This window comes from Antedon mediterranea, chromosome 1 (assembly GCF_964355755.1).
Source record: "Antedon mediterranea chromosome 1, ecAntMedi1.1, whole genome shotgun sequence".
NCBI classification, from domain to species: domain Eukaryota; kingdom Metazoa; phylum Echinodermata; class Crinoidea; order Comatulida; family Antedonidae; genus Antedon; species Antedon mediterranea.
Window position 1 is genome coordinate 8,676,207 of NC_092670.1, and position 16,478 is coordinate 8,692,684.

The 16,478-nt window shown below is 34.1% G+C and overlaps 1 long non-coding RNA gene and 1 pseudogene across 1 annotated transcript; both read left to right on the top strand.

Annotated features, from left to right (window-relative positions):
• The first annotated feature begins 2,462 nt into the window (after window positions 1-2,462).
• On the top strand, window positions 2,463-3,762 carry LOC140046224 (uncharacterized; annotated as a pseudogene).
• Window positions 3,763-12,340: 8,578 nt separating this feature from the next.
• LOC140046233 (uncharacterized) lies at window positions 12,341-15,229 on the top strand. Its single transcript, XR_011844749.1, has 3 exons — window positions 12,341-12,434; window positions 14,884-14,924; window positions 15,037-15,229. It is a non-coding gene; the product is annotated as an uncharacterized lncRNA (long non-coding RNA).
• Window positions 15,230-16,478: the final 1,249 nt, after the last annotated feature.

Consider the following 16,478-nt stretch of genomic DNA (forward strand, 5'->3'; position numbering starts at 1 on the left):
TCTCTAATTGTTGATTGGCCGATTTTTAAATCAATATAAAGCAATACAATAATACAGGATACAACATACTGTATAAAATAATGTAGAATAACGAATAAACAGTCGGTGACGTGTATCCCTTCAGTAAATATGGTGAATTCAGTATACAATACAAGGATATAATATGTCTAGACGAATGCCAAATACAATAGATAGTTATTAGGCCTTTTTATTGTATCCCACAACAAATAGTGAATTGTTCAGTAGACTTGGTAATAAGGGATATTATCTGCCAATAATTGAAATATTCAATTTTTGTATTAGCATAAATGACTCCCTAGACTGGCTTACATATTGTACTATACAATACTTTTTAATGTAGTGATGAAGTTAAATTAAACTTAAACATTCTTTAACATTTTTGTCTTTTCTTTGCTTTATTGCATCCAATCCCCCACTCTCTATACTGTATCTTAATTCAGTATTATAATATATTATTCCTATAAAAGTTATACATAATAATATAATAGTTACAACTTGAGAGTGACTAATAAAAATATATTATTATTATTCAAAATAACCAATATAGTAATAAGTCTGTACTTACTCTGTACAATGGATTTGATATTCCCTAATGATTGGTAATAACATGGATTCTGGATTTCTGATGATTTCCGAAATGTTAACATAGCTCTTGATCAAAGGAAAGATCTTGGTAGAGATTGGCCAAATATCCTTTTGACATCCAATTGAGAAATAGCAATTTTAAGGTTACTGGTTTCAATTTATTTTTTCAGCTTTTTAATGAAGTCTTCAATGCAGCTTGTTGTCATTGGGTGCTGCTTTAAAAGATCATCTCAAATCTTGAATAGCCAATCACTTATATTTACATCTGGAACATTTAATTGATCACATATGGGTGCGTCACCACGAAAGGAGCCTTGTGTCGCAAAAGCTCTATTGCTATAATTTAGCTTGGAAAGTTCGAATAGTCAATTTTGACTTTAAATAAAATTTTATTTTTTTTTACATATTCGACATGTTCAAATATTATTACTTTACTTGTCCTTAATATTAAAACTTAATTTTGTTCCAAAATACGTAAATTTTGACGTTTTTATAGACAATGTTGTAAGATTTTGTGTGAATTCTTACGATTTCTGTCGTAAACGGCCAAAATCTACCCTATTTTTCAATCGAATTTCTCGCCTTTCCAACATAGGAAACCCGTCACAACTGTATGGTTTTAAAGCTTGAAATGTCATCTTTCAGAATATCATGAATAAACATTTATATTTTCAATCATAGTCCAATCACAATCATTTTTTATAAAGGCTTCGGCCTTAGATACGGCCAAACAAAAGAGACTAATCGCGTCCTCTGATTGGTCAATCACATGTGAGCATGCGTAGACGTATTGTTTACTTCCTTGGTAAGCTGTTCGCACGAGGTTTACAGTGTGCTACATTATTGTCCTACTTTAATCTTATAATTTACAATCTTTTAATAAACTATACTATAATGCTTTAGCATCATTTGAAATTAATAGTTCGATATAAGTAATAGAAATGTCTAATTCTGATAATGAACGATCGGAAAAAGACATAGCTGACGCTTTTAAATGCTGGCCTTCTTCTTGCTAATGCCGACGATGCGGCCCTGTTCAGCGACTACATTCAGGATTTTTTTACTCATCGAGACAACGATGAGGCTGAAGAAAGTGGGGTAAGTGAAGATGAGGATGAGGATACTGAAGACTATTGGATGGAGGTAGACGAAGATTCTGACGGCGAGGATAAAGTTATTGAAAACGAAGAAGTCGTCAATGTAGACGAGATGAACCCGAGGTAATTTTCTTGATAATGACGGTGATCTTGTAAGAAAAGAGTAAGTAGGCCTAGGCTACTATTAATACTATTATGGGAAACCTATTATTCAAAAATAGATAGGCCTCCTAAGATCTCGTCTAAATTAGAATTAACCCAAATAATAATTATTTTACTCAATATTAAACAGATTATTGTTTTATTTTATTATTATGTAGAGTTTTTGATGATTGGTCAGGCCCACTGAATAGAGACGAGGCTAGCAAAATTGAAAACTTTCAACACTGTAAATGTAGAGGAAATCCATGCATCAAAATATTTCCAACCGAGTTCATCCTAAATCACCGTGCACAAATAATGGAGATGGAAACAATCGAACGAAAAATGCTTGTAATTGGTCGAATAAGCGTCAAATATGCGCAGAGGCACAAAGACTGATTGTAGCAAGAGAAAAAATCAATTAGATCGAAAAGAAGAGCCGTATTACTTACAAAATTGACAATATTAAATTATGTAAGCAAGGATTTCTTTTATGCATTGGTAAGTTGAGTTTATAAGGGTTTTTTTTAATTAATAATCAACAATGTTTATTAATATTCACATAAATTGATTGATTATCATAAAAATTTGTTTTGTTAAATTTCAGTATATCGAACAAGCAACTCACTGGGATCATTAAGCATTATAAAACTAATGGTGTTTGCCCACCAAAGAAAAAAAGTGGAGGCCGAAAGAATAACAAAAATGCTCTCAGTGAAGGTGATGTGAACCGTATTGTTCAATTTCTGCGATCAATAGGAGACACAAGATGGAATGGTGATACCAGGAAGGGTTGCAGGAAGACGAGAAGATGATCCACGTGTTCGGATTCTACCCTCAAGCATGACAAAGAAGTCTGTCCATTACAAATATGATGCGATGTTAGCCGAGGTAACAGGCGCCGTGAAGTTGCAGGTACCGTAATGTGATGATTTTTCAATTTAAAATGCTCTATAAATTTGGAATGGTAAATAAAAAGTATTTTTTTAAATGTTTTACAGATCATACAGGCTGTCGGATTGCGAAACGTACATCATTCCTAAAAATATGGAAACAGTTCATCCCGCATATCCTCATCACAAAACCAAATCAGATTTATGCTGGATCTGTCAGGCTGCTGGGAGCAAAGTATACCAATCGGCAAATGCAAACCGAAGAAGAGAAACGCTTCAGCTGCAGCAATATATTGACCATCGCGGCATGTTGATGAGGAAAGACAACACTACCGAGACCTAGTAGCAGAAGCCAAGCAGTCCCTAACAACCAAGTCATTTCTTGGTGGTGAAAATACATATGACTTGACTGGTAGGATGCACTACAGTTTTGATTTTGCACAACAAGTGCATTACCATTGCGATCCTCATCAGCCAGGTCCTGTGTATTTTCTTTCTACCAGAAAATGTGGACTGTTCGGAATTGCTTGCGAAGCTGTTGGTCAGCAAGTCAACTACCTTGTTGACGAGAGTCACTGCGTCTCCAAGGGATCAAACTCTGTCATTTCGTACTTGGATGATTTTTTCAAAACACAAAGCCTACACGAAAGAGATGTATCATTGAACTGCGACAACTGTTCAGGGCAAAATAAGAACAAATACATGCTGTGGTATCTTGCGTGGAGATGTCTTACAGGTCGGCAACGACTCTATTAGCCTACACTTTTTAGTTGCGGGTCACACAAGTTCTCTCCGGATGCTAATTTTGGTGTTTTCAAACAAAAGGTACCGAAGAAGCTTGGTGAGCAGTCTCAATGATATCGTTAATGTAATGGAAAACAACTCCAAACAAGGCACCAACCTTGCAAGAGTAGTCGGATGGGAGGATGGTACAGTGAATGTACCAACACTTGGACTGGCAAGCATTTCTGTCAAGGTATTTCCGGCCATTGCCAGGGATCAAGTCACTGCACCACATGAGGTAATTGTGAAATTAATAAAACTATGTTTCTTCTTTTACTCAGTTTGTTTAAATACAAAATTACACCTTCCAGTTTATTAACAAACAAAATCAAATGATAATTTCAGATTCAGTAAGGATGAACCAGGCGTCATCTTCACTAAAGAGTTTATCGACCAAGAAGAGAAACGTTTTCAGCTTTTAAAGAACGCCAATCAGCTTCCATTGGAGAATGCGGAATAATTCCATCACCAGGTATGACACCAGCAAGACAGTGGTACCTCTACGAAAAAAATAAGGGAGTTTTGCACTGTGGCAACTCGAGATATTGTTGCGCCTCTTCCCACTGTTCGACGACCAAACAATCATGGTGAGGATGAATTGATACCGCAAGCGTCAAACTTCAAAATGTTGCAGAACAGTCAAATGTACCAAAAAAAGGAGAAAAGTATCAAAAAAATGAATTCTGTTACAGTTATACAGTACCATTGTAAATTTGCGAAAGAAAAATTAAATTAATATCAATTATGATATTAATATAAATTATGATATTAATATCAATTATGATAATTAATTACTAAAAATTATGTCAATCACCTGTCAACATTGCCCTGTAAGAATTTGTATAATCATGATCTAGAAGTGAGTTATTTTAACCGATTGTATGCTAAAAAAAATTCATAAATCAACATAATTATGTATTTTTTAATTTTTGATTTTAAATATGAAGATGACAATAAAATTGAAAGAAATTTAAAGTATAATCTTTATTCGTATTCATTCTTTAAGTGTGTTAAAATTTCATGTAAATCCATTAATATTAACTAATGGTATCCAAGGGAGAAATGTGTTTGTGGATATTGAATAGAACCAATGTTATGGTTCCACTGAACTTCAAAGGCTGTTTTCTAATTGTTGATAATCTATGAATTCGGAAGTGCTTTGTTGAAATCGGGTCATATCTTAATTGCCTTGGAAGAAATAAAAGCAAGTTACATATTTTTGGAAAGCTTAAAGAATGGAGATTAATATTATAATAATAATTAAAAATGTTTAATTTCAACACAAGGCTCCTTTTGTGGTGACACGACCCATATGTCATTTTGGTGATGGTTCTGACACCGCTGTTCTGCTGTGACGAATCTTGTAAAGCATAGGCCTATAAAACTAACGAACGATATAGGCAAATAGGTAAGTTAGGGATGATTAGCTAAACGTTGTTCCTTATTTGACTATGAAAAGTTTCATAGCCGTACCATAGGCTACTAGAAGTAGGACCTAGTGGCAGTGGTTTTTCAGTTCCTAAATCTGAATATACTGCTTTTAACTTTTTTTATACAGGCATAAAGGCTTGGAATAACCTATCCATTCAGCAAATTGAAAACAAGAGTAATTTTAATAAAAATGTGCTCGACAGGTCGACGATCAAGAATGAGGCCCTATACGATACGCCTAATAGCCATATAATAAGTTACTCGTAAACCGTAGAGTCTATGCACACTGTATTTATGAACGGCGCCCCGTACTACTAAAATCAATTAGTAAATGCAATAAATGCGCTTATTAATATTATGTAGTTGTTTGTTACGCTTGGTTAGCCTCATTGTTTATCATTTCCAAAGCATTGTTGTTACTCTTTCGTAAAAAAACAGTATGATGATCCTGATGTAGGCTATACACGATTTTTGGTAGCTGTTATTAGCTATTCCTAGGCCAGTTTATACCTACATTTTTGTGATTATTAAACGAACGCAGATATCTTGAAAATCATAAAGAACTAATATACTACACGTACGGTGAGTTTTTACATTACGAACTGTGCTTTTTTATTCGGATAATAAGGAGTGGAGATTAGGCCTGTTAAGTGTTATTACAGTATAACTAGGCCTGTACACAAATTTTGTTCTGCAGAAGCCATCTTGCAGATTGTATCGTATCGTTTTATCATACAATAATATGATACAACGGCTTGCCATTAATTTAGTTATATCATGGAGGTAACCTCAATGGTTATGATATAACGGAGGTTGCCTCCATGATGATACAACGGCTTGCCATTAATTTAGTTATATCATGGAGGTTACTGTACCTCCATGATATAACTAAATTAAAATTCGAATATATTCACTGAAGTGCAATTATATTCAGTGCAATACTGTTCGACTTAATTGCAATACATTTTATTTCCATTTCAGTTAACTGCAATTGAATTACACTTAAATCTAATTGTATCCTAGTTAAGTACAAGTTAATCGACATAAAAGGTGATACCAGCAGATACAATTTAACAACAAAACAAACCAATAAGGTTCACTTAATGGAATTGTATTATTTTTGTATACATTTGTTCATTCATTATTCTGACTACTTTAGAAGAGATTGTGTTCTTAAAGTTCGATTTTTTTCAAAATAGACAAAAGTTTACCATATTCTGTGCATGCGCTTTGCATTCAACATACCGTTACGCTAACTTGGACAATTTACAACTGAATAACTGATACTTGAGGTATAACAATATTATGTACAGTATGTTGATATATAGTGTCTCAACGCTTCGATCAATATATACTTCGATTGTCCTCTGAGAATGCAGTCGTCAACAATAATGTAATTTTATTAACAAAGCAAACAGTAATGCATTCGTAACAACAACAATGCCAGCCGTATTTACCCAGACAGCAGGCGGTACACGACAAACAGCCTTACTGGCGTGACAACATTTGTATTTTTCCATCAAGAAAAAAAGAATGAGTTATTATAGAAAATTATGGATAAGCCCATAGGCACATGAAAAGTAAAGTTAAAAGTGGTTCATTAAAAAAAATCTAGGAAGCCTGAAAACTGCAGTAGGAAAACACTTTCATTGGGTAAGACTGCCCTCCATCTTTGGGCATTATTATGAGCAATCTTGGTATACTTCATTCAGCAGTCACTTGTCTCGCACATATATAAAGTCCTGGTCCAGACAACATCCATCCATGTCTACTTAACAAGTGTGCTGAGGAGTTATCAGAACCCTTGTATCTTTTATTCAAGAAGTCTACAGAGGAAGGTAAACTACCAAAAATATGGAAACGAGCTGATGTCTCTCCGATCTTTAAGAAAGGCAGCAAATCACAAGCGTCCAATTATCGACCGATAAGCCTAACATGTATTATTTGCAAGATCTTTGAACATATTATTCGTAACAACATACTACGACATGTTAAGAACAATGCAATACTAACAACAGAGCAACATGGTTTTGTTGAGAAGAAATCATGTCTGACAAATCTTTTAGAATTTATGGAAGATGTTACTAAGGCTTTGGATGACAACAATAATGTTGATGTCATATTTTTGGACTATAGTAAAGCTTTCGACAGCGTTCCTCATAGGAGATTACTCATGAAATTGGAGAGCTATGGAATCAAAGGTCAATTGTTATTATGGATTAAAGATTTTCTTGATAACAGACAACAAAGAGTCAAAGTGCGTCATGCTTCTTCCAGTTGGGCTGATGTAATTAGTGGAGTTCCACAAGGCTCGGTGTTGGGCCCTACATTGTTTGCATTATATATAAATGACCTACCAAAGTATGTGTCTAGTCATATAAAGCTATTTGCTGATGATACAAAGATCTACTCAGTAGTTAACAATAGAAATGATGGGCAATTATTACAAGAATCTTTAAACAATGCACTGCAGTGGAGTAAAGAATGGATGTTGGCTTTTAATAAAAGCAAATGCATGGTGATGCACTTTGGGCATTCAAATGTTCATTTTAAATACCAAATAGATGAAGTTGAACTGGAAACAGTTGAGAAAATAAAGGACCTAGGAGTACTAATTACTAATGACTGTAAACCAAGCCAACACTGCGCCAAAGTATCTCAGCGGGCCATGAACTGTTTAAGAAGCATCAGAAGGACTTTCGTATATATGGATAAGGATTGTTTTAACGTCATCTACAAGCATTATGTACGCCCACATCTCGAATTTTGTGTTCAAGTATGGAATCCGTATCTTCAAAAGGACATAAATGTAATTGAAAGAGTACAACGTCGTGCGACTAAATTAGTTCCATGTATCCGTTCATATTCATATGAAGATCGTTTAAAGTTTCTTGGCCTAACAACCTTGTATGACAGAAGAATTCGAGGTGACCTGATTGAAGCATATAAAATTGTTAAAGGTTTCGAGGGTGTAGCCAAGGATGACTTTTTCCAAATGAGAAGTAACATTAGCAGAATTACTCGAGGGCATCACCTGAGATTTTTCAAGCCTACTTTCCATAAAGGATTGAACTGTAGAAGACATACCTTCTCGCAACGAGTAATAAACCATTGGAACAGTTTACCAGCCGACGTTGTCAATTCTGAGACCGCTAATACCTTCAAGAATCGCATTGACACAATGTAGTTGATATGGGGTTTAAAAAGGCACATCGCCTAAACTTTCCCATTATAACTAAACTAAACTAAACTAATATTCGTTTAAAGTGACCGGGTATGCTGCGAGTTGGTCGTCTGGGCTCTGACACTGACGATGTAATATCGACGTCATGAAGGTCAGATATCATCAGTAGTGGGAGCAGGTGTCAGAGTCGGCACTGGTAGGGTACAGTAGGCAATCATTAGGCATTTCTCTCCCTTAGTAGAATCAGTCCATTTCACCCGGGTTTTTGAAAAAATCCGGGTAATAAATCTTGGTCTGTTTTAAACAATTTACCAGTTCTGATTGTTTATCTTGACACACATGAGAGGCCAGCTGGAGTGCGACAGACACTTCACTACAGAAATTGCTGAAAACCATGTAGGAATTTTCATGAGCTGTCCAGGTGACCTTGTTGTAAATGACCTAATAGTACCCTTGGGTTATATTTGATGGGTAGTTAATATAATCAAATTACAATTGTGTGTTTTATGGGCTGACACTCTTGACAGGCCTGTGGACCATTTCTGCTAAGGGAGAGTTTTGCCTCATGATGGATCAACCTTGCACGAATAATCGGCTGGGATTGTCAGCTTAATTATTATTTTAGTGAGCCTTTTCTCTGTAAGATGGTAATCATCTTTGCTGTTTGAGTCCTCTTTGGAACACAATTCCTCAATGCGATTGAAGAAATGTCGAAGAGAATACCTTGTACTGTAGGATTCAGTATGTTTGACTCTGTACGCTGTACTGACTGAAGTGCCATCAATTTACGAGATAAAGTTGATGGGCCTTTGACTTACGATCGGCTAAGACGTACACGTACACAAGATCACCAACTTTAATATCAGAGCTTATTGAAAAATGATGATTGATTCATGATTGGCTAAATGGCGTTGTGTGCTGTGATAGAGCGAGGCATGGTATTTGTGAGCATAGTTGGGGTAGTTCGTCTTCAACATCACCGACAGCTTTCTCAGCGATTGGGTTCTTATTTGGGTTTTGGTCTAGGAGCAAGGTTGGCGTATGAGCCATAAAGAGGCTGTCCCGATTACACCGTATACTGTAGTAGACTGCCATACATGACATTCGCTGTCAATAATGTACACGGCTGTAAAATATGGAACGCCGTTTAGGCGATGATAAAATTGCATCGATGTAATGAAAATTGCGTCGATGTGATGAAAATTGCGTCGATGTGATGATAATTGCTTCGATGAAAACTGCATCGATGAAAACTGGATCGATAAAAATTGCGATCTCCCTGCTGTTTTAGTGCGCACTCACTGGGCGCTTGTCTTTAACGCGCTATCGCAAGCGGTAAACATGCTTATCCTATCAAAATATTCAGAAACCGTCAACTTTTAGCAACATAATAACATTATTAACATCATTATTAACATCATCATTTACTTTACTAGTAGGCCAAGTAGTAATTTTCATCATTGATTGAATTAGAACCATTAATGGAATTTTCATAATCAATTCATCACATCGATGCAATTTTCATCTATGCAGTTTTCATCGATGCAATTTTCATCTATACAGTTTTCATCGATGCAATTTTCATCGACGCAATTTTCATCGACGCAATTTTCATCGACGTAGTTTTCATTGATGCAGTTTTCATCGATGCAATTTTCATCGACGCAATTTTCATTACATCGACGCAATTTTCATTACATCGACGCAATTTTCATTACATCGATGCAATTTTCATCGACGCAATTTTCATTACATCAACGCAATTTTCATCGACGCAATTTTCATTGCATCGACGCGATTTTCATTGCATCGATGCAATTTTCATCGACGTAATTTTCATCATCGATGCAATTTCATCATCGCTAAAAACTTGCGGCATTCCATAGTTAAGTGATGTTATACATTCTTGCAATTGATCAAATCAATGTGTCGTAAAGTCATTGTACCAATGTTGTATCTCAATTGTTCGATATAGTAACAGACCATGTCATTTTCAGCCAAATTACCCACTGATCCAACAATCAACCACTAACATTGAAGTAACAATGTAACCACTAATGTGTGACAAACTTTATTGATAACAAAATCAATTTAACTATGGTTTAATATTCTTAAACATTTTTTGACAGTTGGAAATATTTGACTTTGTTAAATTTCAGTTTTCATAATTAATCGTTTATATTTTCATTATTTTTTTATTGCCTCTTAATCTTAATTGAATAATCACGCTGAAAGAATAACTTATGAATTGATACTAGAAGAATGGTTGTCGTAACAACAACTATGGTTTAATATTCTTAAACATTTTTTGAAAGTTGGAAATGTCTGACTTTGGGTTTTGGTCTAGGAGCAAGGTTGGCGTATGAGCCATAAAGAAGCTGTTCCAATTACCCCGTATACTGTAGTAGTCTGCCATACATGACATTCGCTGTCAATAATATACACGGCTGTAAAATATGGAACGCTGTTTACGCAAGTTTAGGCGATGATAAAATTACATCGATGTAATGAAAATCGCGTCGTTGCAATGAAAATTGCATCGATGTGATGAAAATTGCGTCGATGAAAATAGTATCGATGAAAACTGCATCGATGAAAATTGCATCGATGAAAATTTCAGTCGATGTGATGAACATTGCGTCGATGAAAAACTGCGTCGATGTGATGAAAATTCTTAAACATTTTTTGAAAGTTGGAAATAATTGACATAATTAATCGTTTTTACTTTCATTATTTTGTTATTGCCTCTTAATCTTAATTATATAATCACGCTGAAAGAATAACTTATGAATTGATACTAGAAGAATGGTTGTCGTAACAACTAGGCAATGATTTCGGTTTGCTCCATTTTCCATTTAAAAAATTGTTTCTCCCAGTTTTATAAAGTGTTGTACCCAACTATACCGAAACAGTGCAAAGGTGAAATACTGTCACATTTGAAACTTGAAAGCAACTTCCCAGTATTTGGTATGGAGTATCACTTTGATTTTCTAGTTTTTTACTCACCACAAAAAAAAATTAATACTGTAGTTTGGTAAAGTTATATGTACTATTTTTATTGATAATCAAACACCACTATTAACTAATGTTGTATCTTCACAGAAAATGGAGTCAAGAATACGTCATTATATGCTAAGAGAAGGAGTTAGACAAGAAATTATAGATGCCCTTCAAGACAAAAAAGTTAGTGAATAAACATTTAAATTTAATGTGTACATTTACTATTTCCCCAGTAGTTTGTAATATATATGCCGGGTACATTGCCAGGTACTTTGCCTCCAATCTTTTCACTGTGTGTCCGGTTTAATATGCTGATGCTATGGTTATTTTGAATACCACATGTAGGCCTAGATGATTACTATAATAAACTAATGACACCAAAGCCTAATCAAACTGCGCCCCTGGCAGTCTCACCTAACAATCCCTTTGAGAGTAGACATTTCAACATATGGCGCAAACTAAATCCTATGTTCAGAAATTGTACTACCAAACATTGATTTATTCCTTCAGTCTATTCTGAGAACGGCATTGGTCAAAAAGTGAAAACGCATCTAAAATCTTGTTCACATCCATGTCCTGTCAAAAATTAAATGTGCGCTAATACTGGAAAATTCCTAAATATAATCTTCTGTGGACTAAGTTCTATCTATGTGATCAACATTTGTCAAAATCTGTTCTGTATTTTTGTAAGTAAATAACAGACAGACAAACAAACAGACAAATAAACCAGGGTGATGCAGTAACTTCCATTGTAAACATGGTTATTCTTTTACAGTTGAATTCTGTTGCTCAAATCAACAAGACATCTGATGAGACTCTGTTGAAGACTTATGGACTGAAATCAATTGAAATTGAGAAAATACGGCGTGGAGTTGAAATGTTTGAATTGCATCACAAAGAAGAAACGGTAAATTGTTCAGATTTCTAGAAATTTCTTTATATTAGGCAGTACTACTACACTGTAGCCTATACTTCTCATATTTTGTTTGTTTTGTCCAGTTACATATTTTCTATACTGTTTTCTTTTGCTTAGTAAATATTGACATTCATTTTTTAAATATAAAATATAACATTTAATGAATTATTTATTAATTAGTCTAGTATGTATCCATTTGATTCCATATTTATCTTTGACATTTTTTAAACTACTGTTTTTCTAAAAAATTATTAAAATATGTTTTGAAATGATTATGTTTTTAACCACAGGAAGATATAAAACTCGAGTCAATTAAGACTGTTGTGTCGAATCCGACTTGGGATCCGACTTTTCAACAGGCTTCCAGCTCTAGAGAAACAGAGGTAATGGTTCTTAAGAATGTTTAAATGATCATAAAGTAACAAAGCTACCATTAATAAATAAAATTCAATCTCAGAAATAATGTGATATTGCCATTGGAATGTGGTGCAGATGATTCAATGGTAAATTTTCCTGCTATCCATTCATGCAAATTGTACCATGTACATTTTTAGTCGCGTGGACGCGACTCTATAGTTCACTATGTCGGTCGGTCGGTCGGTCTGTCGGTCTGTCTTTCGGTCCGGTATCACTATGCATTTTAGCACGCGACTTATGGCTGTGGGCCTTGTTCTACTACAGCCAGATAGATTGAAACTTTATCAAAATTGTAATAATTTACATTTGTTTATCAGTTGATCTCGAGTTAAGGTTCTAAAAAATTCTTACAAAGATAAAAACAGTGAGAAGTTTGCAAAGCTACAGTAAATCTGCTATAAAAACATGCCGTAAGAGTCATCATTTATTCAAGGCCAAATTTGTGATTACTTTGCATACCATACAGAATTTAGCAAATATACTGTAAAAATATTAAACTTCTTTTTTCTAGTAGTTTAATAGTTCAATCTAAATTTGGATGATGTGTTGAATGGTGGTTATGGTGGTCGCACAATTAAAGAAGTTCGCAACAAATTCGAAAGCTCCTCGCACAATTAAAGAAGTCCGCAACAAATTCCTCGCACAATAGTACAGCTAGTCAGTATGGAACGCCATCGCTGCCTCCGGCAGCAAACTTTAATTCTATTCGGCTCTTTTACCATTACATTCGGCTCTTTTAGCATTCGGCGAATTTCTATTCGGCCCATTTACCATTACGTACGGTTCTTTCAGCATTCGGTGCATTTCTATTTGGCCCATTTACCATTATACGTTCGGCTCTTTCAGCATTCGGCTCTTTTTTATTCGGCCCATTTACCATTACGTTCGGCTCTTTCAGCATTCGGCTCTTTTTTATTCGGCACATATTTACCAATACGCTCGGCTCTTTCAGCATTCGGCTCTTTTTTATTCGGCCCATTCACCATTACGTTCGGCTCTTTTTGATTCGGCCCTTTTTTGTTCGGCTCTTCTGCATTATTACGTTGGAATCTTTTTAAATCGGCATTTTTTTATATGGCGCAATTAAAATCTAACCTTTGACATGTGGTCAAATGGAAGAAAATCAACGACTGGAAATGAGTCTATGAAAAGTTTACAAACATTTCATCATCATGGCGCCAACCATGAGTAGCCAACCGATTAAAGATGTGTTGAATAACCTAAAATTTATTCATCTTTTAACAAATTTTGAGAGAGAAAGGGTAAATTATTATTATTAAATGTTAGGCTGACACTAGGCTAGGCCTAGCTAGCCTAGGCCATAAATTAAACCTTTTCTCTCTCAAAATGGTCAATAAGGTAGGACAATTGCAAGTTCTCTAACACATTAATCATGTCAATTAAATGATCAGTCATATTGAAATAGCCTTCAAATTCATTTAATTCAACCAACCAAACACTCTACATGCTGCATCTATATGTTTTGTAAACTTTTTATAGACTCATTTCCAGTCGTTGATTTTCTTCCATTTGACCCCATGTAAAAGGTTAGAATTTAATTGCGCCATATAAAAAAATGCCGATTTAAAAAGAGCCCAACGTAATGCAGAAAGAGCCGAATAAAAAAGGGCCGAATCACAAAGAGCCGAACGTAATGGTAAATGGGCCGAATGCTGAAAGAGCCGAACGTAATAGTAAATGGGCCGAATAAAAAAGAGCCGAATGGAATGCTGAAAGAGCTGAACGCAATGGTAAATGGGTCAAATAGAAATGCGCCGAATATTGAAAGAGCCGAACGTAATGGTAAAAGAGCCGAATAGAATTAAAGTTTGCTGCCGGAGGCAGCGATGGCGTTCCATACGGACTACTGTACTTTAATTGTGCGAGGTACTTTCGAATTTGTTGCGGACTTCTTTAATTGTGCGAGGAGCTTTCGAATTTGTTGCGGACTTATTTAATTGTGCGAGGAGCTTTCGAATTTGTTGCGGACTTCTTTAATTGTGCGAGGAGCTTTCGAATTTGTTGCAGAATTCTTTAATTGTTCGAGGAGCTTTCGAATTTGTTGCGGACTTCTTTAATTGTGCTTAGCTCTTCTTTAATTGCGCGTTTCTTCTTTATTTGTGCATTTCGTTTTATATTTTCATGCTTTCTTTTGTTTATATGCGATTTCTTCTTTAATTGTGCGATTTCTTCTTTAATTGTGTGATTCCTTCTTTAATTGTGTAATTCCTTCTTTAATTGTGTGATTCTGTGTTATTGTGCGTGACAGTTGTGGGCCACCGTAGATTCTGACCTAGGAATAAAGATTAAACAATTATGTACCTAAATAAATGTAGTTATGAATTTAACTTTAGTTGATATCTAAAGTAATTTTTTAAATGTTGGAAATGTTGTGTTTACTTTTATGATTTTAAGGGAGCACATAGCAGACATATAACAGATGTCTTAATCACCAGGTGAGTTATTTGATTCTATACAATAAAATTCAAGAAAAATATCCTTTTTAACTTTATTTATTAGAAAATGAAAATCATAAGAATTTAATTATTGAATGTCCCTGTTTTTTAGAAATATATTGGAAGATGCTATTTTTGGGAGAAAAGGATTACAAGAAATTGAAAAAATATGTATGAATGAACCACACCTTGTGAAAACCATCGATAAGGTATTGGAAATGTATGCATTCACAATTACCAAGAACAAATTGAATTTATTAAAAATGTATGTTTTTAGCAATTTAAAAAATCCATACATTTTAAAATGTATACCAACATAAACAACATACTTATGGTACACAAAATATATATGTAACTTAATCTGTGAAGTCCAATGAACAGACAGCATTTTTACATTTTTAAAATAACAACTACTGTACCAAATACTACAATTAGACTGCTTTTAAAAAAACATGCACAGAACCAACTAGAGAAGAGAACACATTTTTAAACTGTTTTTAGTTACAAATTAGTTACAGACATTTACTTATTGGATTGGTTATTGTGTAAATGAATTTTTACATTAAATAATTTTCATTTGGTTCATTCACTTTACTTCAGAAAAGAAAACTAAGTAAATAAATAAAATATTGTATTATAAAAATATTTTTGATTACACGCATTAATTACATTTATATTTCGAAAAATAGAAGTTTAGTGGTGAAAATAAAAGAGAATGTAGACCTATCAAAACAGACACTTTTAATTAGTCAACTTGGTATTATCATGTGAAATCTGTATCCAAGAAAGTGTTTGCAATTCTTTATATCCTTAAACATGTAAAACCTTTATTAATTTTAGGTCAACTTTATCTTTCTCTTGTTCAACAAATTTTGAATACCGCAGCAATTATATTGTCAAACTTGCCTACTACTACTAACTTTAAAAAATGTGGGACAAGACTTACTGTGTATGTAATGCCCATTTCTTCTCACTGTTTAAGTATGTTGATGCCACTTGGTTGGTTAAACCTTAGGTACATAATCTGAAAAGATCATCTTATAAGTGTTTAAATGGAGATTTACCCGAATACTGTACCATTCATATTTGAAATTTGATAATGAAAATCATGAACATTTTACCAGAAATACAGTATTGTTTCATTGTTTCACTTTGCCTCAAAACAATATATAAAAATACAATACATGGAAAAGAAATAAGAAAAAAAAAACTAGAGACAGGATTCCTAGAAGAAATATCTTACTCTTTCTAATGATATTTAAAAAAAATTCCTGTTTGACCTTTGTTACATTTTTAGTCTTTCTTTGTTTATTCACCTTACTTTTATTACTACCATATATATTACATTTCTTTTGGAGACTCAACTTCAAGGCTCCTTTTGGTTTATTTGAGTCACCAGACATAGAACAAAGTTAAGTAAGTTAAATAAGATATGTTTTTTATGTTTTTTTGATATTTATTTGGAAAAAAATTTAAATATTAAATTCATCATGTATTTTAAGTATCTTCTGTGGTAGTTCACACGTAGAGCCCCTTTTTTGAGGTACCAACATG